Source organism: Dermacentor variabilis, chromosome 3 (genome assembly GCF_050947875.1).
Source record: "Dermacentor variabilis isolate Ectoservices chromosome 3, ASM5094787v1, whole genome shotgun sequence".
In the NCBI taxonomy this organism is placed as follows: Eukaryota; Metazoa; Arthropoda; class Arachnida; order Ixodida; family Ixodidae; genus Dermacentor; species Dermacentor variabilis.
Genome location: NC_134570.1, coordinates 226,652,398 through 226,678,346, shown reverse-complemented (window position 1 = coordinate 226,678,346; position 25,949 = coordinate 226,652,398). Strand labels below are relative to the sequence as shown.

Genomic DNA, 25,949 nt, shown 5'->3' with positions numbered 1-25,949 from the left:
AGGTCGAGCTTGCAATTTAACAGTGGAAACAAGAAAAGCTGTCGGAAGAATATTCCTGTGTACCAATATTGGCTATACGAGTTCAACACCATATCACATGTACAAACCCTCGTTTTTTTTTTTTCGTAGAACGGTAGCCGATAGGAATTCCTTGCCACACAATTCATCCCTTCACGTACAGATATGTCGTTTAGATTGTTTTATGTCTATTGGAATCACATTTTTGCGTTTGTTGTGTATGTTTATGTTCGTGGTATCGTAAACACGTCATTTCCCACTAAGTACTGCGTAACAAATAATTAAATGAACATCATTAAAATTATCCGACAGCTGGATTCGAACACGGTATCTCTAACACTGAAACCATTACACAACGGCGCATGCATCGGCGAGCGACATGAAAGCCGTTATGAATTTATCGCGGGCAATCCATTAGAGAGTTAGAATTGGGGGCCCAAGCGGCTTGGGGACCCAAGAAAATTGCGCGCCACAAGTGCGCATGCGCAGAACCCAAGCCAGTCTTGAGTTCTTGCGTTCGCGTTAACCCAAGACTCAAAAATCGAAAACAAGCGTGGGCCCCCAAGCCGTCTTGGGCCGCCCTCGTGGGTGACAGTGATGACGTACAGCAGATGGTCGCAGCGCAAACTTTATTTACTTCAACTGATTTTCGCCATTTCACGCGGATGAACTCAGTTTTTTCGCAGCGCGACACAAGAAAACACCAACTAAGAGCACTTCACTTCGATTGGCTTTGCTTGGCTTAGAATCGCACACTTAATTCGTAATACTAACCGGTACTAACACAGTGAGTACGTTTCTGATATTGTTCGCTCTGTTTGCTCAAAAATGCATTCTATTCGTTTTCACTTGTAAGAAAAAGAGGTTCCTTCTTTCTTTTTTTTTTTTTTTTGCTTTCAAGCACCTTTCTATTTTCCACACTGCGGCGTCCCGAGCGCTCAACCCAACGCTGTCTGCATTCGACCCAATCCTCAAACTCTGCTGCTCGTCTAAACCCAAGAGCAACCGACGCAACGCGGCTTGGGGGCCCAGTGCCTTGCGCCCCCAATTCTAAGACTCTCTAATGCCTTGAGACGATTGGCGGGTTTCGATTTGGCCACTTGGATGGGCTGAACCGTTGCAAATAGTAGCGATTGTGCGTGTTCGCAGCGTCTTCCGCATTTCCATAAGACTGGTCTGAAAGTTACAGCAACGAAGGCATGGAAAGCGTAATAGACAAATGCACAAGAACACCCGCATCCAAAAGTACGCAGGTAAGCCAAATCCATGTACACTACCCATCATTCCCGTGGTGGCTGAACGATTGCAGCGTCAGGAAATCGTCGCAAGGAAACTCCACGCGTCAGCGGCCGCACAGCGCAGCTGGGACCAACGGGCGAACGCGTTCTCCTCGCGCAACGCCAGGGAAACGCGGCGCATCTCGCATGGTCGGCGCCGCGAGAGAAGCACGACGTCGCCTCGAGCCGCTCGCTGCAGCGCCCCCCCTCCGCTTTTTGGCGTCGCACGCGGTTCCACTGGGCACGAACACGCGCTCTGAACACGCGCTCACCGAGAGCCGAAATACGACGTGCCACAATTCAGCGGGTAATCGCACTTTTCCAGATGCAAAAGTTGATATGACTTGTGCTCGCATCAATCTCCCCAATTACAAACTAAATGCCCAACTCAATTTTGTCAACTAGCTACCAGCTACCACATATCACCTGTCATTCTGTGGTCGTCACCACTGATGGCAGGTCTTCGAAGGAACCGTCCTGTTATTCCAAAACACCTATTTTTAAATACTGCTTAAAGTCGTCATATAAACGCCCGGTATACATTATTGTTTTATTAAAATATCTTGTCGACTTGTTCAAGAAAGGTGGCCAGCGTTAATTAGTTTTGTGACACCTGCATTTATTGCCATTAGAGGTAGGTGAACAGCAACTTTCTCAGATAAGAATTGAATACAAATAGTATGTATTGAATATCAAATTTAATATCAACTAGTCAAATGCAGACACGTATATTTACAGAAGAATTTCTGTATAATTAGGTACTACGCTTGTATTGACTAGTGACGAAAAAGACAGCCAACTATGACAGGCAGTTAGGATGAGTTCTAAACAGAAGATGACCATTTTTCATTATAAGAACAGCCCAAACAGCCTCTCAGAATCTTTAGAGCCTGGTTGCAAACAAGCTTTCCAAATATGCTATATAAATGCTTATTTAAAATGGCTCAGAAGTTGTGAAACAAAAATACCTGCTTAAAGGGACACTCAAGTGAAAAATGATTTCTTCTGCATCAGTAAATTACCGTTCTACAACACCAAAAACACCACTGTTACAATGATAAGACATTTGGTAAGTCAGAAAAAGTGCAAGAACGAAATACGGGTGGCGACGCCTACTTAAGTTCCCGCACCTGGGGGCTGTGACGTCTTGGATTTTGATGGCATCTTCTAGGGCCCACTAATTATATATAGCGGTACAGATTCACTACATTGTGCTCTAAAGGAACCAAATAATAAACATGGCAAGTTTCGGGAACCTTTATTCAGCCAACGCGGCCCAAATGTGAAAACATACTTTGGAATCCTTGATGTCACGATGACGTACCGGCGCTGGGGTTTCGGCGCGAAATTGAAATACTGATACTTGGACCTTCATTTTCTTATCTAATAATCAAACTATTTTTTTAAATGACTGCCTGCTGGGTTCTCAAACAATGCTTCATTAGTCTAAACTGATTTATTGTTTCGCTTTAGTGTCCCTTTGAGGACTTCTCAGCCATACGCACATGAAGAACGGTCTGTTGCAGCAAAAAAAAAAAAAGAAGACCGGTTGTAGCGCAAGAGATAAAACTACTACACGACTAGACTACAAGAAACATTTAATGACAGACTACAAGAAACAATTACAGGCTGCCATGTAAGTTTTGGCCACGAAACTAAAAACAAGGCTTGCATAAGCAATTTTGTTTCTGCACTGCTTCGAAAACATTTGTTGTTTCATTTCTGATCATTTGCTATACATACTTTGCTCAGCAGATGGAGAACAGTAACCTGACCTGTCTGCAGAGTTGTCCGTAAGCAAAAATTTCCCTATACATTTAGGTATATGTATATGCTGCACCTAGCTATATGACATGCGGTATATTCGGGTTATATTACCACACCATTCTCTCACTAAAGTTGCTTATACCTTGTTTTACATTCTTAACAAAGTTTTTCCTCAAGATTTTCAGAATAACAGCCCACAAACAAATGTCATGAAATGAAACACTGACAGTGCATGTCTTTTATGTTAAATCTTCTCAGAGTTAAATATTAAAAGTGCGAAGCAATAACAAAAACCTGAAAATTATGTCATTTTTTTTGATGGGGCTATGCACAACCTCCACGACCAGCGCACGCAAGAGGCCGCGTTTCTACTGGAAACCTCGGCTTCGTGCATGGCATTCACCGCCAGCATTTTCGGGCAAACATTACGATTACATAAGCTGCAGTTGCTGGAAAGCTTGAGAAACAGCCAAGTATCTTTCAATGCCACCAGATTTTAATGGCGAAGCTTACGCGTCTTCCACATTTTTGTCTTGCTGCTCAAAGTATAATATTTTCATTCGGGAACAATTTATTGCAGTTGCTTTAGCTGCTTAACATGAAAACTCTTTACACGCTGCACTGTCAGCGGTTTTTTGCTAGTCACTTCCATTCTACTTGCCAACCACCTAATTGCAAGAACGTCAGCAAGAAGCTTCTTAAGGATGGCGCACATACCACTGCAGAGTTTTACCTTGTATGTAAATGTATTGCTGTTTACACAATAACTGATCATCGGACAGATGTACAGCAGCAACAACGCTGGGTAGCAAGAATTTTTTTGTGACACTTCGTGTATACAGACAGCACATAAAGCTGCAATGACCTTTATATTCTACTTATTTCACAATGATCTCATCACCTGCCCTCATTGGAGGGCTCTGGTGGAAAGATAAAATAATGTTGTTTATAGTTTCACACGGTGATATTGCAATAGCAATGCCTTGTACCTTAAGGTAGGTGATACATTCTTTCATGTATCGGAAAAACAGATACAAGATACACAAAGACTATCTAAGAGAGTATATAAGATGCATGCATCTTCAATACTGCCCAGCACTGCTCTAAATGTACACAGAAATGTCTCTTGTTGCACCAGTGTTTTCTTTGCGACGCCTGTCGGGGTGTCCTAAAGCAAATGACAAAGCTCATTTTTGCGGCTTCCTGCAGCATCCTAGTTTTCCTGCAGTGGCACGAGTGCATTCTCACATTGCAGCAGTAATTTACTGTTTGTGACCTTTGTAAGTAACTTCACTCAGTACACTCAAGAATTCTACACTCATTTGAGTGAGATCAATTAATTTACCAGACTTTCATGGCCTGTGTCCCAAATGTAGATAAACAATAATGAGTCCTCATTTTGTATTTGCTAAGCACTGAGAGCTGACTAACAATTACGCAATGTGTAGCACAAATTGGCCGCACAATAATTAAGAGACGACCCAGCTCATTTATATGGCTCCTTGTAGTCTTAGTTTTCCTGCAGCAGCATGTGTACATTCTCAGCCTGCCAGCAGCGAGTTGCTATTTGCGATTACATAGCACTGTTGTACGCTACTGAAAGGTACTGCTAATGACAGAAACATGACTGCAAGGGCATAGCCACAGCACTTTATGCAGAAACAGATATATCAGACAGACTGGCAGATGCCTCGACAATCACTAAACAAACATTGCGACATTCAAAGCTGGCAAATACGCTGCATACACACTGCAGTTGTGAGCCTTTGTTTAATAGAGTACAAATGCTGCCCAAGAATGAAGCTCAACTGATCAGAGTGCTCACAAAGGTGCCAAAGATTAGCAGAAGTGAATCAGCTGCTTATGTGTTTACTTATCACTTTTTCTGTAGTGGCCTGTAACAAATGGTTTTGCTAGTACATAATCTATGGTGTTTTGTCATTTTTCCATTAGTTTTATTCTTGGTGGATGTTTTTGCTTCTTGTTGCACTGAGCCCACACAATAAACAATCAAGTCCTAGAAGCACCACTTGCATGCTTTGTTTGTCCTACACAATGCCAACTAGCCCATCAGTCTGGACCCAGGTCAATTGAAAAGATCAACATTGCTGAGGTCTGGTCTACTGAAGCAGCAGAAGCTTGATGTGGGCGAGTTAGTTTTGCATACCTGATGAAAAGAGCGCTACGAAGATGCGGACTGAAACAACAACATGTATGACGGACAAGGCACTACTTCCAACTAAATCTTTTTTTGAAGAAACAGGACTTTAAATAGATGCAACCAAGAATGGCCCATCGTGACATCACGACCTCACTATCTCATTAGAAAAGTTATCTCTTTTTCGGTAAGCGTCACTGAAGGGCAACTAATGCACGTACATTAGTTGCCCTTCAGTGACGTTTATCGAAAAAGAGATAGCTTTTCTAATGAGATAGGGAGGTCGTGATGTCACGATGGGCCATTCTTGGTTGCATCTATTTAAAGTCCTGTTTCTTCAAAAAAAGATTTAGTTGGAAGTAGCGCCTTGTCCGTCGTACATGTTGTTCTTTTAGTCCGCGTCTTCGTAGCGCTCTTTTCATCAAGTCTGGTCTTCTGTTTGACCTGTCCCGGGCGCCATTACTTCTTTCCAGCTTCAACACGCACCAACCGGGCCAAGGTAGCATTCTTTGATAAACATCAATATTATGGGCAACAAAACTCTTGGTTGAGACATGGCTTCAGCAAAAGACTGGAGCTAGTAAGCTGATAGAATGAAGCTTTACAATAGGCTGTCCTTTATGAAAAGGAACTTTACATTGCATCATGGAGGCACTGTAACAAAAGAAATTTTGCATAAAGAATAGTATCAATCTGATCCCAATGTGAAGCAACAGCCACAGTACTTTGCACAAGCACTTAGTACACCTTCAGTGTGTGCACTTATTCTGCACTGTAATGTGCAAGCATCTAACTTGGGCTGCAGTCCACAATAGTCGAGTGGAGATTACAGTGTATAATATCTCCACAAGAATAATTCTAACTCAAGACGCGCCATTTCTGAAGGCTCGAAAACTCTGACAGCAGATTCAACACAGAGGTGAACGGTTACTTAGGTATGAGAACCCTACAGCTTTTCCCATGAGCTAAAATAGAACAATTTACTATAAGTTGCACCAGTGTACTCACAATTAACAGCAGCAATGATTAATCATCACAAGAATACTACCGCAACGTTGGATGCAAACTATGAAATGTGTGGCAGTGCTTCACAGCCTAGAAGCACACAGCAAGATTGTTGGCTACCCTTCATCGGAGTCAGTAAAGTGAAATATTTTTGACAAGTCAGTGCTAAAAAAATTAAATTAGGTGGTTTTACGTGCCAAAACCACTTTCTGATTGTGAGGCATGCCGTAGTGGAGGTCTCCGGAAATTTCGACCACAAGTCAGTGCTAATACACCTGTTTAGAACTGTGTGCCTGGGGCAATAAACTATATTTTCTGTACTTGACCTAATATGCGAGGCTACGCTGAGAAAAGTGCTATAACACGATTAGCAAAGGCTACGCCTACAGAACAGTCACTCCAGGAAGCAGAATACATCGCTCAAATCAACATCAGTGTTCCCTGGTCGATAAACATTAATACCCCAGACAGTGGATTAGAAAAAGGCGTCGCGGTAGGTAAGGGCATCGCACGCGTAATGCGAAGACGTGGGTTGTCTTTTCATCCACTTTCATTTCCATTAATTTATCTTTTATTTAACTCAAATAATATGTGCAAGCCATTTCTCCTATGCTGTCCTTGGCGTCTTTGTTGGCTGGCTTCTTACGAGATGACCGATTAAAATCGCGCCCGCGGTTTTCTTTCTTATAGTTCATTTGTGTTAGGTCATTTAAATGATGAGCAGAGCCACCAAGTAACTTTTTTATGTCTCTTCGTTTTTAGAACCACATGGTAAACAGTGATGCGTAACCAACTGCAAACAGTTAAACCGCAGGTACATACATTGTAGTTGCTGTTATTATACAAGCACCCGCCTGATGCAAAAGTAAACCAGGGAAATGAAATCCTAGAAAGCTACTGCAGCGCTCACAAGACCTAGGCAAGGTTGAAGCCACTGATCGTGGTCGTCCTGAAATGCTCCAAGCAAACACTCGAATCACCTGCAGGGCAAAATACTGGCAGCAGAAACCTGTCGTAATTGCAAAGCAGCCGTTCAGGCTTGCCGCTTCTCATTGCCACGGTCCGTGAGATGAAACCATTACGCGGCAGGCGCACGTCCATCACCCCGGTCGGGGCTGCTCCCGATTCCGCGGCCCTCGGATAAACGCCTGGACCACACGGCAGGCGCCAAACCGGAGCGATTAATCGGTCGTGATCGAGCGCTACGCGGCGGCAAGGACGGTTGCGCGATGCACGTAAACACCGAACTCGCAACACGTGTGGAGACCAACGGACCCGTTTCGCAGGTCCCTCGCGGGAAGAACGGAGCCCCGTCGGCCGGTACGGCACACAGCACGACCGACGGCGGAGATAAATAACATAAAAAAGAAAACGGGGCCTCGCTTAGCGGCCACACAAAACAGTGCGCCCGGCGCGAGAGATGCGGTTCATTTTCCCCGAGCTAACAATAGGCCTAGACCGGCAAAACACGGCACTCACCCATCTCGGTCACAGAGCCGTGCTCGGTTGTCGCAAATCCACCACACACGATCGTAATCCAGCCGACGCAACGCCCGCTGCTCTGCAGTGTCCCGGCGAAGCATACAGCGGCACTCACGCGCTAAACACGGCTGGCTTTCTTATGGGAACATCGCTCTGCAAGGCAGAGATTTCAAACGTGATCCCGCCGCGGCACGTAGGCCAATAGGCGGCGATGTGAACGGCCGCAGCAGCAGCCGCAACAGTGCTCGCCACTGCGCTTCTCTACCTCGGCCCGTCGGCACAAGGGTCGCTTGCGACGATTTGGCACCGAAGAAAATCCGCGCACGAAGGCTCCGCCACTTAAACTACGCGAGCCGGCGACCGCTCTGCGGGAGATGCGGCGGCACATAGCGGCATCCTCCGTGCATTGTCGCTGGAGAGGAACAACCGCACAAGGCACCCAAAATGCAAACACCAAAACACGCGCGCCCGGTTCCTTGGTTGCATGGCCGCGCCATCTTTCGAATATGATTACAACTACTTTTGAAGGTGGCGCAAGTGAAACGGCGGAGTTCGAGGCGCATTTTTTTTAGGCCGGCGCTGGGTGCACGCGCGTGGCAGCAGACGACACCAGGTAGAGTCCGCTGCTGCCACGCATGATGACGTCACAAAAAGAAAGCTTAAGAGGAAGCTTTAGCTCGGGCCCAACTCCGACGCGGCCTATTCAAATACATGTAAAACGCAAAAACGTTTTTATGAGATAACCCCTGGACCGATTTTGATGAAATTTGTTGCATTTGAAAGAGAAAGTTAAATTCTAGTGACTGTTGGAAGCGGAATTTCGATTTAGGGCTTGAATTTTCCTAAAACGATTTTCAAATATTTGACCGTTTGAAAAAAATAGAAGCACGAAGTTTACAAATTGATAGCTATGCATCAAGAACTGATATCGCGGTTCTGTAAACGGCATCCATTAGATCGTTCAAAGCGGACAAATTCAATATGTCATTTTACATCTTACATGAATTTGTTACGTTGGTTACAACGGTTTTACAAAAGTTGTATTTCCCTATAATTAAATTTTTTTATATTCATGTGTAACATATCAATTTTGTCCGCTATGGATGTACTTTTAGATGCAATTCACAGAATTTTATTATAATCTTTACTGGTTGAGTTACAGAGTTGTAAACTTGATAGTTTCGTTTTTTGAAAATTTTTTATTTTCGCCAATTTTTAATAAAAGATTGACGACCTAACTCAAAAATTCGAAACCAACAGTCACTAGATTTTAAGTTTTTCTTTTAAATGCAACAAACCTCGTCAAATTTGGTGCAGTGGTTGCCGAGAAAAACGAATTCTCCTTTTACATGTATTTAGATAGGAGCACTCGAGCTAAAGCTTCCTCTTAATAAAAAATACGTGAAATGCTAACGTTATCGTTTTGTTGTTAAATGTACTACGCCTAAATAAATAAAGCATTTATTTTATGTTGCGTTTAAAAATCGAAAATGACTGTCGGCGCCTACACACGCGTGCACGCAGTGGGAGGACCGTTGTGATTCCTTGTGGCTGTGTGGTGTGTACTGTAATACTGTTTCACTGTGTAATATCGGCGAGTACGAATAACGTTGCCATTACGAAGCTACAGAAGCTTCGAACGAACTGTGCTGCATCCACGAAACAGCACGACATGTCGCCTCATTTGGACTGTCGGTTTCGAAGAGTCGTAACACAGCGCCGACCGCATATGGTGCCGACACGGATGATGCATATTGCAGGGTGTGTCATATGTAGCGATTCTTTAAGTTGTGTGTACGCCTTCTGGCAAAGCCGGATGCCTGTTTGGCCTTGGACACCACGTCGACACACTGCTCTCGAGCTCGAAAACGCAGAAGTGGTGCGCGTCGGCATTGACGTCGATGTAGGGTGCATACACATTTCCAAATCGCTTTGCAAAGTAAGGGCGCCTTTTGTCGATGAGCAAAGTGCATTCAAACATTTCGCGTCGCCTTACGCACGCAGAAGCCTAGTAACGAAAGCCTGGACGTGAAACGTGAATCTAACAGAAAGGCCTGTTCCCGCCTGAAGGCAATGTCAGCAAGTGTACGTAATGCTGGAAGCAGAATTAAGGAATCGGTGACGCCGATCCGGAGAGACATAGCTCAGCCTCGAAAAAGCGTCACTGTCGTCACTTCTGCGTCGTGGGCTACCATGAACAAGAAGGTCTGAATCCAAACATCAGATTCTACCGTTTTCCTTCAGAGCCTCACGAAGCGGAACGTCGGGCGCGCTGGATAGCTGCTGTTCGTCGCGCTGGGTAAGCGAAACCTCGCGCCATGCTGACTGCTTCGCCTGTCTTGAAGCTTGCTTGATTATCTGCGTTCAAAAATTCGGTCTTTTGCACCTACAGTCCCGACAGCAGACCAACATAGCATCCAGGCATGGCTGGTGATTCACGCTTGGAGACCCGGCCACAGCGACAATTAACAATTCGACTGGCACGAAGTGGTGAAATGACCAGGTGTGTGCAAATGAGCACAAATGGTTGTGCTGATTCGGTGACAATTCACTACCCCACTACGAGCAGCACAGGTTAGATGGTTAAATGTGCTCATCCTTGACCTCAAGCCAGCACGTTGAGGCAGCGCAGCAAGGTAGTATTGATTGCAGCACAACGATGTTAGAGCGCTGTCATTAAAAGCTACATCAAACGAGCAGTGCACGAGCTCGTGCTGCAGCGCGATTCGCACGTAGGTTACTGCGAGCTCATATGCATTGCATCTCATCAGTTGCTAAAGGGACAGATGGCCGCTACTACAGTGCAGGTATAACTACTTGTCTGGCGGCATGCAGTCAACAAAGATTGCAGGAGGCCTGCCGCTTCGCGGCATGTCGAAAGACCGCTGCCGTCGCGGCGCGTACGATCGTGGGCTCGAGCAGTTCGTACAGCGCGGCAAGCTGAAAGACCGCTGCCGTCGCGGCGCGTACGATCGTGGGCTCGAGCAGTTCGTACAGCGCGGCAAGCTGAAAGACCGCTGCCGTCGCGGCGCGTACGATCGTGGGCTCGAGCAGTTCGTACAGCGCGGCAAGCTGAAAGACCGCTGCCGTCGCGGCGCGTACGATCGTGGGCTCGAGCAGTTCGTACAGCGCGGCAAGCTGAAAGACCGCTGCCGTCGCGGCGCGTACGATCGTGGGCTCGAGCAGTTCGTACAGCGCGGCAAGCTGAAAGACCGCTGCCGTCGCGACGCGTACGATCGTGGGCTCGAGCAGTTCGTACAGCGCGGCAAGCTGAAAGACCGCTGCCGTCGCGGCGCGTACGATCGTGGGCTCGAGCAGTTCGTACAGCGCGGCAAGCTGAAAGACCGCTGCCGTCGCGGCGCGTACGATCGTGGGCTCGAGCAGTTCGTACAGCGCGGCAAGCTGAAAGACCGCTGCCGTCGCGGCGCGTACGATCGTGGGCTCGAGCAGTTCGTACAGCGCGGCATGTCGAAAGACCGCAGCCGTCGCGGCGCGTGCCGTCGTGCGCCCGAGCAGTTCCGCGCACATGACGTCTGCTTATCGCTGCTGTGAATTCATATAGCGAGCATTTCCTCGCGTTAGTGCGCCTGAATCTAGCAGCTGGCAAACCTTACCTGAAGTTCAACTTCGTACGCGACTCGCTTCACTTGCGATTGACACCGCGCTAAAACTTCGCCGCTTATTTCTTGAACGGCGTACACGTTTTCGGCGTTGCATAATTTATTGCCTCTACGTAGCGTGCCACCCCTGAAAAAATCTTCGGCGCCTGATATTCGCTGCAAGCCGTGGTACAACAAAACCGAAATTGGCAGGTAAATATTGTAAACGTGCTGTCCGAAGCAGACGACCGAGCTTGGTACTACCTAGTTCAGGACAGAGGGTGCTTTAGTACCATTTTCGCAGCCTCATTTTCGCAGTCCTCAGAGGACTGATGAAAGCAGTCCTCTGATCGCTGGCTGGCTGAAGTTCGCGATGCAACTAAAGGGGGGTCAAGAAAATTCTGGAACCATATAAGCTGGCTGGGTAAAGCTAATCACAGAAAAGAGGAACAGATTCACGATGCCGAAGGAAATTGTTTAGAGGGAGATGACGCTGTGAACTACATTGGTTCAGTTATAGCAGAGTCATTTAGGAAAGACGATAGGGTAATCGCCCCAAGTGAGGGAGCAACACAGAATAGCATAATAGAAAACAGCTTAGAATTGAGCAATCTTAACTGGAAAAAGGCGGAAGCAAATGTTCCAAAATGCACGTCCGCGGGTATAGACGAAATTCCAATCAAGTTAATTAATGAACTTGGCCCAAAAAGCAAGGAAACGCTGATAAAAGCATTGGAGGCAGTCATAACAAATAAGCGAATTCCGCACGGAAACAGAGTAAAATGAATTTGATTTATAAAGGGAAAGGTGATAAGAAGAACATAAAATCTTTCCGACCAATTACGATAACATCAGTTATATATAGGCTGGCGATGCAGGCGGTGAAATTAAAAATGCAGTCATGGGTAGAAAGTAATAGAATACTTGGAGAACTTCAGAACGGGTTCAGAAATGGTAGGCGCTTAGATGATAGCCTGTTCGGGCTTACCCAGTGCATAGAAATAGCTAAGGCGGAAAATAGACCTCTGTATTTAGCCTTCCTGGGCATAAGTGGTGCATACGACAATGTGAACAGGGAACTCCTGTGGAACGTATTAAAAGCTGAAGGTATCGGTAATGAGGTAATTGATTTTCTACAGGAACTATATCGAGAAAATAATGTTGAAATAACATGGGAAGGAATCAAGAGTACGACAGCTGTCGAGGTTCACAAAGGATTAAGGCAAGGTTGTCCTCTATCACCGCTGCTGTTCATGCTTTATATGATAAGCATGGAAAGAAGGTTACAACGAAACAATCTAGGGTATAATCTGTCGTACAGATTAGGCGAAAAGGTTGTGGAGCAACGACTACCGGGTTTAATGTATGCGGACGATATTGTACTGTTAGCAGATAGCCAGGAAGATTTGCAAACTCTGGTTAATTACTGTGAGGACGAAGGAGACAGTTTAGGTTTCAGTTTTAGTGCAGCTAAGTCCGGTGGGATGTTTTTCAACGATACAACTGATCAGGAGCTTACAATACAAGGCCACGAAATACCCCGAGTGGCCGAATACAAGTATCTCAGGGTATGGATAAACAAAGGGCAGATGTACACGGAAAAGCACGAACAGTCTCTAACAGCAAAAGGGCGAAGAGATGCCGGGATAATGAAACATAAGGCATTGTGGGGTTACAACAGGTATGAGGTACTGAGAGGCATTTGGAAGGGAGTAATGGTGCCGGGGCTTACTTTCGGGATTGCGGTCCTGTGTTTAAGGGCAGAGGTTCAGTCGAGACGAAGTAAATCAGAGAGCTGTGGGAAGGTTAGCACTAGGTGCCCACGGGAAAACCACAAACGAAGCAGTACAGGGAGATATGGGCTGGGCATCATTCGAAGCACGGGAAGCTCAGAGTAAAATCCTATACGAAAAATGTCTGAGGAAATTGGATGATAACAGGTGAGCAGCTAAGGTGTTTAAATACCTATACAGAAAGAGCGTTGACTCACAATGGCGGAAAAGAACTAGGAAGCTAACCAGTAAGTATGCCAGACACGAGGACGAAAAAGGACAGAGCATTAAACGACAGGTTAAAAATGCAGAAGGTAAAAATTGGATAAATTCAATGGAAAAGAAGCATAGTGTAGAACTATATCGATACTGGAAACAGCAGATCAGGAGGGAAGCGTTTTATGATAACTCAAGAGGCAGTGCCCTACTCTTTCAAGCTAGATCAGGATGTCTTAGAACGCGGAGCTATAAAAAGAAATTTAACGAAGAAGAAGACACATGTACTCTGTGTGGTAAATATGCAAAAACGATGGAACACCTCATACTAAAATGTGATGGTATCAATCCCGATGTCGATGCGGCCACAGTCACCATTCCTGAGGCCCTAGTGTTCAGAGATGATAGTCATGTAAATAAATATGCGGTGGAAATTAGCAAAAGGCGATTGGAGGATTGGTGGCTCAAAAGCAGAGAGGTGACATAAGGTTAAAAGGGTAGGAAGACGTATTTAAAGAAAGTCGAGAAATTCAATAACACACAACACAGATAAAAATAAAAGGCAAAATAAAAATCTGAGCATGGTGGCAACTGCCATCGCCCCTTTTCAAAGGGGACGCTCCTACCTTCCATCCATCCATCCATCCATTAAGAGGCGACTGGAGGATTTGTGGAAGAAAAGTAGGGAAACGAGAAAAGACGGAGACGTACGAAAGCACAGTTCGCAATAGGGTATCAGAAAATGTGGGCGTGGTAGTTCATAGTGTTTTTTTTATTTTTTCACTGTTTAACCTAGGTAGGATATTAGGCAGTATAGTACACTCTAAGAACAGTTTACACCCTTTGGCTTGCCCCTTCTGCCACACAAAGATAATCGTCATCTGCCTTGATGCGTTTCCTTTCTTTATCGCTGCGAGCCCGGAACTTTCCAGTAACGAATGGCACACGCGTTATCAGCATAGAACAGTTTACACCCTTTGGACTGCCCCTTCTGATAACGCGCGTGCCGTTCGTCACTGGAAAGTTCCGGGCTTGCAGCGATAAATAAAGGAAACGCATCAAGGCAGATGACGATTATTTTTGTGTGGCAGAAGGGGCAAGCGAAAGGGTGTAAACTGTTCTTAGAGTGTAGCAAGAGCTTGGTGGCGCAACCCACCGCCCCGTTCCAAAGGGGACGCTCATAATATCCATCCATCCATCCGCAGCGCCCCCTGGGCAATGCAAGAGCCCCACGGGGAACCAATGCTGGAGTTTTCACACGGAGGAAATAAACTCAGGAGAGGCCCTGACGTCACTCTTTGTGAAGCGAAAGTGAAGCCGGAAGTTGGCGTTGTTCATGGCGTTGTTCTGCCTATCGGGCGAGCTCTCCTCTCTTGTTTACATTTCTCGCGAAACCACGCCGCGCTGCGCGCAACTGTGCTGCTCGAGCCCGCGCGCTCTGCAGCAATACTAATCAATCGTTAGCAAGTTAGCATGATTCCGTCAAAGAGGGCAAAATTTCCCGCGGATATTCATTCGTCCGTCGCCATTGCCGTGGCGCGGTACATTGCGTACAGCGTTGCATGCGCGTTCATTTCACGAACTTTAGTTCCTGCTGTCCCACCTGGCCACAGCAACATCCGGGAGAGCACGGTCCAGATAACGCAGCGCAACAAAACACGGAGACCAACGCAAACCTGCCCGCACGGCGCCTTTACCACGGTACGAAACCTACGGAGCAACACGTGTGAGCGCACAGAACAATAACAAAGCCGCCATTGTGGCCCGAAAGGCGGGGCCACTACAGCAAAGAAATAAAAAAAAACAGCAAAACAAAGGACAACCTACTACGTGATTTCCTCCACACTTTTCTCCTAGTGCGCGGAGGGGGTAGGGCCTCTCCTCAGTTTCCTTCCTCCATGAGTTTTCGCGGGGCTTTATTTTCGCGACAGCTGCAGCGCCGCCCTGGCGGTCAGAACGTGCACAATGCAGCCGCTTCCGCGGACGAAAATTGCTACTGGTAGTTGCGTTGCGCGCGCTAAGAGTAGAAGGAAAACAAAAGCACGCCGACTATACTGTTGCGTATAGAAGTGCCACAACTACGTCGGGATGAGGGAGGATGTATCGTTCTGCGTCTATTCATCTAAACCCTACGAACAAGAACGGAGGCGGCGTTAGATCCAAGCAGTCAGGTTCCCGTCTTGTCGCCCTGTCAAGCGGTGTCGGGCTGGTATCTAAATCGAATTTCGCGTGTGTGCTTGGTTTATTCGATAGTGAAGACAGTCAGCCGTGGCAGCCAGTACCAAACAGCAGTATCTGCAGTCGGCATTTCGTCGGAAACAAAACGAGCAAAAGCATGCACCATCCGGCATATGTACCAACCATTTTTTCCTTCGCAATACCACCGCCAAGCCCCTTCCAATGCCACCGCACCAAGCGAACGATACGAAAGGTAAATAGTTTCCATTCATTGCCAAGAATTATGTGGGAGGGAAGCTGCCTTGTAATACGAGTTCTGTGCGCATGCTGCCGGCGCACGCGCGACTAAGCCGCCTATGTGTTTTTAAAAATGCGCATGCGGATGATTACTCGGCGCTGAGAAGCATCCGGTAAATTTTATGTAATTATTGCTAAATGTAGCCAGGGTTGTTACAGATCAAGCAGCGGAGCACTAAAACCTTTGCTTGCGCGAATCAGCTGATGCGATAAAGCTTTCTTCTTCATTGACTGCTGTGGCGAAGTAACATCCGAATTTCTTATGTCTAGCCAGAGAAGTATGGAATGTCTTCAGGCCAAACTAATACTTCCGAAACCATAGCGCAGCACGACCGGCGCCATAGCTGCTTGACTTGCGAGGCAGGCTGCCACACAAGCATGGCAACGGCACACTGCGCAGCCGTTAAAGGAACACACGTGCTCGCCGCGACACACTGTGAAAAATATATAAAGCTTAAAAAGCTTCTTTCGTCATTTCTTCACTTGATGGCGCTAGCTTCCTTAATGAAAACTCTCCACTTGAAGCGGCGCGAAAACGGAAACATACGAACTATAAAACGGCCGCGGACGTGTCGTCTGGTCGAGCGGCTGGAATATGCCGCGTTTCGTCGCCAGGGCGGCGTGCAACGCACTCTTTTCGACGCGCCGCCTATCCAGCGCTGGTTCCCCATAGAAGACGGTTCAGTGCCGTTTGAACTCCAGAGCGAAAAAATAGCGGTTCAAACTGGTTCAAGCTCACTTGCATAACCAAATGATAATTACAAGAATACAACGAAAATTAAATATGGTGCTCGTGCTGAGATCCTAGAATTTCCTTCGCGTCGCTCGCCATGCCCTCGCCGACGCTCGCTCTCCCCAATGGGTCGGCGACCCGCACCACCTGACCAGGAAAACTGAACGTCGCAGTTCAAGAGGCAAGAACTGCGCCCCAATCGTATTGTCTAAATGCAAAAGAGAAGTGAGGCGTGCAGACAGGACACAAGAGTAGAGAAGTGGACAACACGAACGCCGACTATCAACTGAAGGGGGCACTGAGGCGAAAAAAGAAAGAAGGCACAAAACTCATCTGCGCATGCACAGGAATGGTAACACCACGTGTGAATCGGGTAAACGTGCCGGCCTACGTGAGAGATAACTGTTAAGGTACTTAATCTCTTCCTTATGTAAAGTAATCGAAGGCTGACTCACGCACGCACTTCCACCATTATAGATATGCCATGCCTCTACCATAAGACGCGTATCTTCATTCTTATGCCTGTACAATATCGCGCATTCATCTAACTCTGGCGTGCAGTTACAATCTCGGGAATGAAGCGAAAGTTTAGAAAGCGATCCACCGGTTAACGACCTTTTATGTTCCATTAGCCTCTGATTGATACACCGTCCCGTTTGCCCTACATAGAACTGGCCACAGCTAAGGGGAATTTTATAAACCACACCCATACGACAGTCCGTAAAACAGTTGTTCTTATTGTGCTTCACTGGACGAATATCTGTTCGTTTTTTGCCTTTTACCCGCTCCTTTTTATTCTGTACGGCAGCGCATATCTTACCTAGCTTATTGGGAGCAGTGAAAGCAACATTAACGTCATATCTACTAGCAACTTTTTTAAGCCTGTGCGACACTGAACGAATATACGGAATAGCCACCACTCTTTTTTTGCTATTACTGCTTTCTGTAATCACGTCCGTCCCTCTCGAAACCGACTTCTTTAGGCACTCAGCCACAGTGGCCACCGCTACACTAGGATACCCTGCTTCTAATAGACGCCGGACCTGCGCATTAAAACTGGCGCTCATTTTGTGCATGCAGGATCTGGTGAGGGAAGACTTAAGGCACGACATGGCAATTCCGTTTTTTACTAATTTAGAATGCTTGGATTGAAAGTTTAGCAACGGCTTCGAAGATCTTGGGGAGTACTGCCAACAAACATGATTTTGTTCGAAGATCAAGGAAATGTCAAGAAACTGAATTACGCGTCGCTGAGGAAATTCCTTGGTAAACTTTAATCCTCCCCCACAAAGTTTAAATTGCTCACTTACTGAGGTAGCAGCGGAATCGAATTCTTCCCTATTACAGAAAATCAGGTAATCATCAACGTACCGAAATATCTTGATAACACTATCACCTAAGGCTTTCTCTAAGCAGTTGTCAACCTTACTCAGGTAAATGTTGCTAAGAATAGGGGCAACCTTTGAGCCAATACAAATGCCTGATTTCTGCAGAAAAACGCCATCTCTCCACCCAATCAGCGTCGACTTCAAGTACATTGAAAGAATTTCTAGAAAAGCTCCCGTGGAAACACCGCATCTGTCAATAAAAGCCGACTCTTGCACTTGTTCTTTAATGCACTCATTTACGGAATTTAGCAACCCGTCATGCGGCAAGGAATAATACAGGTCTTCGATATCCATACTAAAAGCAGTACAATCACCATGATTTTCCTCTCTCAAATACTGAACTAGTGCCTGAGAATTACGCAGGCAAAAGGGGTCTGAAAAAACTAGAGAAGCTAGGCATTTCTGAAGGTAACTAGAGACGCAGACCTGCCACGTCCCTTTCTCTGACACTATAGCACGAAAAGGAATTTCTTGTTTATGGGTCTTGGCCGAGAAAAACAGTTCTAAAGTTAGGGATTTAGCTTTCTTGACATTACAGACAAGCCTATCAAGATTATGTCTTGACAAGAGGTCAACCGCACGTTGCTTAACTACCGAAGGCTTGAGTTTTACTGGCTGCAAATTCTTTTCTATGGCTGAAATCGCTTTTTCTGAGAACATGTCATCTGGCATAATTACGAAAAAACCTTCCTTGTCAGATATTACTGGTCTAAGTTTATGCTCCACAAGGTAATCAACTAACGGTCGGACAGGGTGAGGCGTCTTAAAATGACAATCTGATTGTTTCATGCTAGCAATGCAATCCGAAATACAGCGTGTGCGTTCTTCTTCCGGGACGAGCCTGGTTATGCAGCGCGGTATGCTTAAAACGTCAACGGGTTTCACGTTAGGCTTAAAACAGTGCTTAGGACCTAAAGCAAGGGTTCTTCTATGGTTATCACTCACGATGGCATCTCCAAGAACCAGTACCTTATTTGACGGTGAATTATTAGAAAGGTGTTTCCTCTTACTTTGTTGAAGCTCCGGAAGTTTCATCCTCCATAAGAAGTCCGCATGTTGCACGGCTATATAACTTATTCCAATTGGCGTAGGGGCCGTTCCAATGGCGGCCGTCTCCCAGGGCCGCGCAACGGACCCTTAGACACTCCTGGTAGAACCTAACTTGGCGCCAAGATTTAGCGGAAAGAATAGCTCCAATCCTTCTGGCATACCCAGTTGATGGCTGAAGAAAGCCGCACATCATTTGAACTTGCAATGGGACGACACGATTACGGCTAAACCACGACATGGTTCTAGCGCGGAACAAACATATCGCAATTAGGGAAGCTAACGAAGCAGGATTGAGCAGATAAGTAGGGGAACATGGAAAAACATGTATCCCTACTTCTTGCATCTTTTTGCATAATGAATCCTTACCAACTAGCTCAGCTTTCTGTCGTTCTAAACGTATCGTCTAAGTGCTCGCGCCTGTCCTGCTAACGTGGTCGAAATTTGTGTAGAAGGTGTTCCTGCATTCGCTCTTGTGGATACCGGCGCAGCCGTTTCTGTGATAGCCGCCAAACTGCACCGTTCACTGCGCAAGGTGACCACGCCGCTTTCTGGAGTGTCGCTTCGTACGGCAAGCGCGCAGCACGTCACTCCACACGCAGCCTGTACTGTACGTGTGCTTATTCACGGCATTGTTTACATCGTCGAGTGTATTGTTCTTCCCACCTGCTCGCATGACGTCATCCTCGGATGGGACTTCTTATCCCGTCATAAAGCCGTGATCGACTGCGCACGAGCCGAAGTTGAATTTTCCCCTTGTGGCGCACCCTTGGACGAAGATTGTGACCGCCCTTCTAAACTTACCGTGCGCGAGAACACAGATATTCCACCTGGCTCCTTTGCCCTCGTACCCGTCTCTTGCGATGCCATCACTGATGCAACGGTCCTCTTCACACTGTCTAAAGTCTTCATGAGCCGTAAATCTCTTCCACTACCCTTCACGATGCTTGACATGGCTGGCGGCTGCAGCAGTATATACTTTTACAATCCCCTCTGTGCGCCTATTACGTTGCTCGTTGGTGAATGCCTTGGCTTCATGGAACTCCTCGACTCTTCGTCTTTGGTTGACGTACCTGGAGACTCATTTGATGTCGACTCCGGCCAACCATCTTCGATTTCCGCGCTTGAGGAATCATCCAGGGATGCGTTCGCGTATGCCATCGCCGATACCCTCAGACCTGCAGAACGCGCCGACCTTCTTGATCTCCTGCGCCACTTTAGGAGTTCATTCGACGTTTCACAATCTAGGGCCGCACGTCGGAAGTGCAGCACTACATTGACACTGGTTCACATCAGCCGCTACGTCAACGACCGTACCGCGTCTCTGCCGAAGAGCGTCGTGTCATTACCACCCAAGTCGAAGATATGCTGCCCCGTGATGTTATTCAACCTTCGCACAGTCCCGGGCAATCTCTTGTCGTTCTCGTTCGCAAGGGCGGGTCTATTCGCTTTTGCGTTGACTACCATCGGTTAAATAAGGTAACGCGCAAAGACGTCTATCCTTTGCCAGTCTTCAGGAAGCAGAATTCTTCTCATCCCTGGACTAGCGTTCAGGGTACTGGCAGGTCCCGATGGCTGCGGTCGATCGCCAGAAAACCGCATTCATTACGCCTGACGGCTTATATGAATTTAACGTGATGCCTTTCGGGCTTTGTAACACCCCTGCCACCTTTGAACGACTCCTGGACAACACGCTACGCGGCCTCAAGTGGTCTATATGTCTGTGTTACCTCGACGGTGTCGTGGTTTTCTCGCCTGATTTCCCTACTCACCTGCTCCGCCTCGGACATGTTTTGACCTGTCTAACGAACGCTGGCCTTCAACTCAACCTCAAGAAGTGCCGCTTCGCCGCGTGCGAGCTCACCATCTTAGGCCACGTTGTGGCCAAGCACGGCGTTCTACCCGATCTTGCGAAACTTCGAGCAGTCGCTGAGTTTCCGAAGCCTCATACCATCAAAGAACTTGGAAGCTTTGTGGGCCTATGCTCACATTTCTTCGCTTTGTTCGGAATTTCGCATCGATCATGGCGCCATTGACTCAGCTTCTACACGGTGACGCCGCCCTTTCCTGCTGGTCCCCTGCATGTGACTCCGCCTTTGCTACGCTGCGAGGTCTTCTCACCTCCCCACCTATTCTTCGCCATTTCAACCCGTCAGCTGCAACTGAGGTACTTACAGATGCCAGCGGGGTCGGTCTCGGCGCCGTCCTCGCCCAACGAAAGCCCGGCTACCCCGAATACGTAGTCGCCTATGCGAGTCACGCGCTGACGAAGCCTGAGGCCAATTACAGCATGACCTGAAAAGAGTGCTTGGCTTTAGTATGGGCACTTGGCAAGTTCCGACCATACCTGCACGGGCGCCCATTCGACTTGGTCACAGATCGCCACGCGCTTTGTTGTCTCGCCAACTTGAAAGATCCCACTGGCCGCCTAGCCCGTTGGGCACTACGCATCCAGGAGTACGATATTCGCGTCGTATACCTCAGCGGACGCACACACTCCGACGCAGTCGCCCTGACTCGTTCACCTTTACCCCGAGACTCAGCCTGCGGAACAAATTCCGCACACTCCGTGTCATCTCTCGACATAAACTCCTGTGCCACCGCACAACGTCGTGACCCGTGGATCGCTTCTCTTTTCGACTATCTTTCTGGATCATCGACCATCCCTGATTCCCGAGCCCTCCTACGTCAAGCAGTTCATTTCGCCATTCGTGAACAGATGCTGCACCGACGCAATTACACTCCTGAAGGCCGTCGGTGGCTTCTTGTGGTTAACCGCAGCTTAAGGTCTCAAATATGTGCCGCTTTCCACAACGAACCGCAGTGTGGCCACGCCGGAGTCTTCAAGACGTACGAACGAATTCGCCACCGCTACTACTGGCGCGCCATGTACAATTTTGTACAAAAGTTTGTTCGGTGCTGTCTTGACTGTCAACGCCACAAATCGGCGCCTTTACGCCGGTCTGGTGCCTTGCAGCCACTCCCGTGCCCTGCCACACCCTTCGATCGCGTCGGCATCGACCTATACGGCCCGCTTCCTATGACGCCAGACGGCAATCGGTGGATTGCCGTTGCTGTTGACCATTTGACACGCTACGCCAAAACTGCTGCTTTAGCAAGCGCTACAGTGCGGGATGTAGGCTCTTTCGCCCTACATCGCTTCGTGCTTCGACACGGCGCCTCGAGAACTGCTCAGCGATCGAGGTCGCGCCTTCCTGTCTGAAGTCGTCGAAAGTTTGCTTTCAGAATGCCATATTATCGGACAAGCACGGCATACCATCCACAGACTAACGGGCTCACAGAGCGATTTAACCGTATAGTTGGTGATATGCTATCTATGTACGTGGCATCTGATCATGGCAATTGGGACCGCATCCTTCCATTCATCACGTTTGCATACAACACCCCGATCCAGGCCACTACGGTATTTTCACCTTTCTTCCTCCTGTATGGCCGCTAGCCTACGCGTACCATCGACACGCTCCTTCCATACCGTCCTTACGCCTCCGAGTGTCTACCTGTGTCCACGTCGCCCGACAAGCCGAAGAATGCCGCCAGCTAGCGCGCTCCTTTACGACAGAGCAACAACAGAAAGAAAACCGGACCGACACGCTTTATAACACTACCTACGCTCCAGGCGTTCTTGTGCGGTTGTTCGTCCCTTTCCAAACGCCGGGGTTTTCCTCGAAACTCGTCCCAAAATTTGAAGGGCCTTACCGAGTCTTGGAGCAAACATCCCCGGTGAATTTTCTAATTGAGCCACTGTCACCATCTGAAGACATGCGCCGGCGTGGACGTGACATTGTCCACGTCTCGCGTCTGAAACCCTACCACGACCCTCTGCCTCCCGATTCTTAAGGCGCCAGGATGACCCTTTTTGTCCGCGGGGAGATTGTGAAGAAGACGCGCCTCGCGGCACAGCCGCATCGCCAACGCGCGGCTAGGGTCGCGCTGTTGATTGCTGGTGTCTTTTTGGACAGTGCTTCGGGCTGCCTCGCCGTCCTCGGTCGCTGTGCCTTTGCATTAGGAGCCGCCAATAAACCTCTTCTCAATGGTAAAAAACTTGGACGTAGGTGCTAAGCTGCACTGAAACTTACGCCCGCTTGTTCTTCGGGCCGCACGCAGGTGATTATATATATATATATATATATATATATATATATATATATATATAAACGAGCAGCGAGGGGGTTAACCGAGGGTCCCGATTTTTGTTGTCATATCATGAGAAGCAAACAAACATTGACACCGAGTGGTGGCGCTGGCTAACAATCCCAGGGTTCTACTAGGACACATAAATACCCAAGAAAGTGGATAGGGAACAGCGCCGCGGTAGCTCAATTGGTAGAGCATCGCACGCGAAATGCAAAGGTTGTGCGTTAGGCTCCCACCTGCGGCAAGTTGTTTATTCATCCACTTTAATTTGCATTAATTTATCGTTTCTTTATTTCATTTATTAACCACAAGTAATTAATGTCCTCTATGTTGTCCTTGGTGTCAGTGTTTGTTGGCTTCTCGTGATATATATATTCGCATCCAACACCAATGCTGCAATCTATGCTAATGGAAGCGCTATTTGGTAAATTCATAGGTAAAATTCATGTCCTTTGTCAGACGTAAGTACCTTGTCAACGTTTCGATGCAGCCTCACTTCCCGCTTTCCCAAGCCCATAGATGTGCGAACAACGCAACCCACATTCGTGACAAAGAAATACTTCCACGAGCTCACGCACTCGTCCCCTCTGCCGCCAAGCACTTGAAGCTGCGCAGTGCGCGGGCAGATGCGCATTCCTTCGGGCCCATCGTGCCACTCAACATTAATCCCGTCGGCCCCACCTTAATTCCAGCGGTATTTCGTACACCGCCCCGATCGCGCACTTCATCGTCAGTTGTTAGTGAGAATTATCGAGCGAAAGTTCCAATATACGAGTTTGTATTCGTCATTATTTCACTTGTTCATGTATTGAGCGTAAGTTTGTGTTTATTTTTGTTAGCACGCTTGAGCATGATATCGTAGGCCCGTGCTATACGTGATATTCGTATACAGGGTCATCATTTTTATGTTTTACGGAATTTTTAGAAATCGCCTGTGGTAGATAACATAATTTTTGTCGCTGAGCTGAATTATTCCAAGAGGCAGACATCACTAGCGCACGAAATCGAAACACATCTGCAATTAGCAAAAATTGACATATTCACTTCCTAACTAATGACCTTAGCACATATTGCAATTAACGACTTGTACCCTGTGAGTTTGCAAGATGCATGCCCTTTAAATTAATTCACAGGATTACACCAGTTTCGACACATTATTTTCCAAAGTGTGAGAGGAAATAAATGGGCGTTCCAGTTGCTTTAGTGCTTCAATGCATAAAAGAGCATTTTGTTAGTAAAGTATGTCGGCAGACGGCGCACTTTTACGGCGAGTTTGACGGCACATATATCCAAACGGGCGTCATTCTGGAAATTGAGGCCAAGTGGATACGCCCAGCTACAATTCGTAAATTGCGGTATGTGCCGTAATGTAACTAATTACGAAGTTAATTATTGATTTTTCAGTTAGCTGAATATGTGTTTCGCTTTTTCGTGCAAGTAACCCCCGCCTCTCTGAAGAATCCAGCTCAAGGACTAGAATTATGGTACCTTGAATGAGCGATTTTCGAAAACTGCACGAAACTTGAAAGCTCGGTGCCGCGCTGTCCAGTGTTGCGCATACGCGCCTGTGAAAATGTACCCGACGTAGTAGAAGCACATTTGCGGCATGCTTGCACTGCAGATTTGCGTTTCCAAACACGTTGCGTCGAATGGAAGGCATTTGAATTGGTGCAAAACAACGATAACACATGAAAACACTGGCCCTCGAGCTCGCGCATTATTCAGCAGAAAAATACTTCTTGGGAGGTTGCTGAGTTACACGCCAGACTACAAGTGAGTTCATTTCAACTGTATTTACACTAAAGCCATAGTCAATGGCGCTAAACTCAGGTTCAGAGCCTCTTGAGAGCTCAGGTTGAGGCCTTGCGCCACATAAACTGTGCAAGAGGCCGTGATGAAGGTACACTGTGGCACTGTTCAAAGGCTGTTGATACAATCCACGTGATTTTGGTAAAGGTCATTGTTTGCTAGAACTGAGTGGATTAAAGTCACAATTGTTTTAAATTTCACTCACGACGTCTAAATATTTCTTTCAGATGGTGCACCTCCAAAGGGAGAATCGGGGCTGGAGAAAACGGTGCTCTTCGATCCGCACTGGCGAATCCACAACAGCGCTAAGTTACAGCAATAAAAGCAGCTGACATCCGCTGCCCTGTGCTTTTAACGCCATCCAAGGATGAAGCCGTCCACAAATAATTACTTCATGAGCAAGATCATGCAGGTTCCTCATAAAAACTCGTTAATCAATCACAACAAACACGCACACCCGAGAGTCTCACTGTCTCGCCATGACAGTTGCCGCCATGTGCTGTACGAAACTGGGACCACTGTGACGTCGTCATATTTTATATACTCGGCCTGCGTCTGTAATGCTACTGTTTGCTGTCAATAAAGTCCGAACTTTTTTTGCGAAATGTTGATATTGTAATATCAGCGTATTATATTATTATTAGTATCAAAAGAGCACATCAAGACAAGATACGAGACTAAGACTACTAAGCATGCAACAAAAAATGGCGGCGATTGTAGCGGCGTCGTGCAGGAAGAAAAAGAAATAGCCGTGGTCACTGCAGCCCGATAACGGGTGGACACGAAGAAGAAGCAGCAGCACCGTTCTAGAGCTTTCCTAGGGGTCCTGCGGGGAATTGGTCAAGTATCGGGTGGTTTAATTTTCTTTAGTATTGTTTTGTACTTTCCTCTTATTGTGTCGTCAATCTGATTGTGAGTTCCTAATGTCTCTTTCTTCTCCCGGCCAGATATCTTTCCTCTGGACGGCTTCGCTTCCCACTAATGACATGCCTATAGAGGCTTTCTTGCGCAGTGGCTTTCACGGCGTTCTAGTGGCCCTAGTGCCGAC

The 25,949-nt window shown here is 47.1% G+C and overlaps 1 protein-coding gene and 1 long non-coding RNA gene across 4 annotated transcripts in view; one reads left to right on the top strand and one right to left on the bottom strand.

Annotated features, from left to right (window-relative positions):
• The window catches only part of LOC142576673 (uncharacterized), a 334,510-nt gene extending 326,401 nt beyond the window's left edge, over positions 1 to 8,109 (bottom strand). For all 3 annotated transcript variants that reach the window (XM_075686902.1, XM_075686904.1, XM_075686905.1), the window contains exon 1: positions 7,705 to 8,109. The gene's annotated coding sequence lies outside the window, so the exon portion shown is untranslated. The remainder of the gene's footprint in view (positions 1 to 7,704) is intronic.
• Positions 954 to 25,506, top strand: LOC142576675 (uncharacterized). Its single transcript, XR_012826917.1, has 3 exons — positions 954 to 1,271; positions 3,051 to 3,088; positions 25,129 to 25,506. It is a non-coding gene; the product is annotated as an uncharacterized LOC142576675 (long non-coding RNA).
• Positions 25,507 to 25,949: the final 443 nt, after the last annotated feature.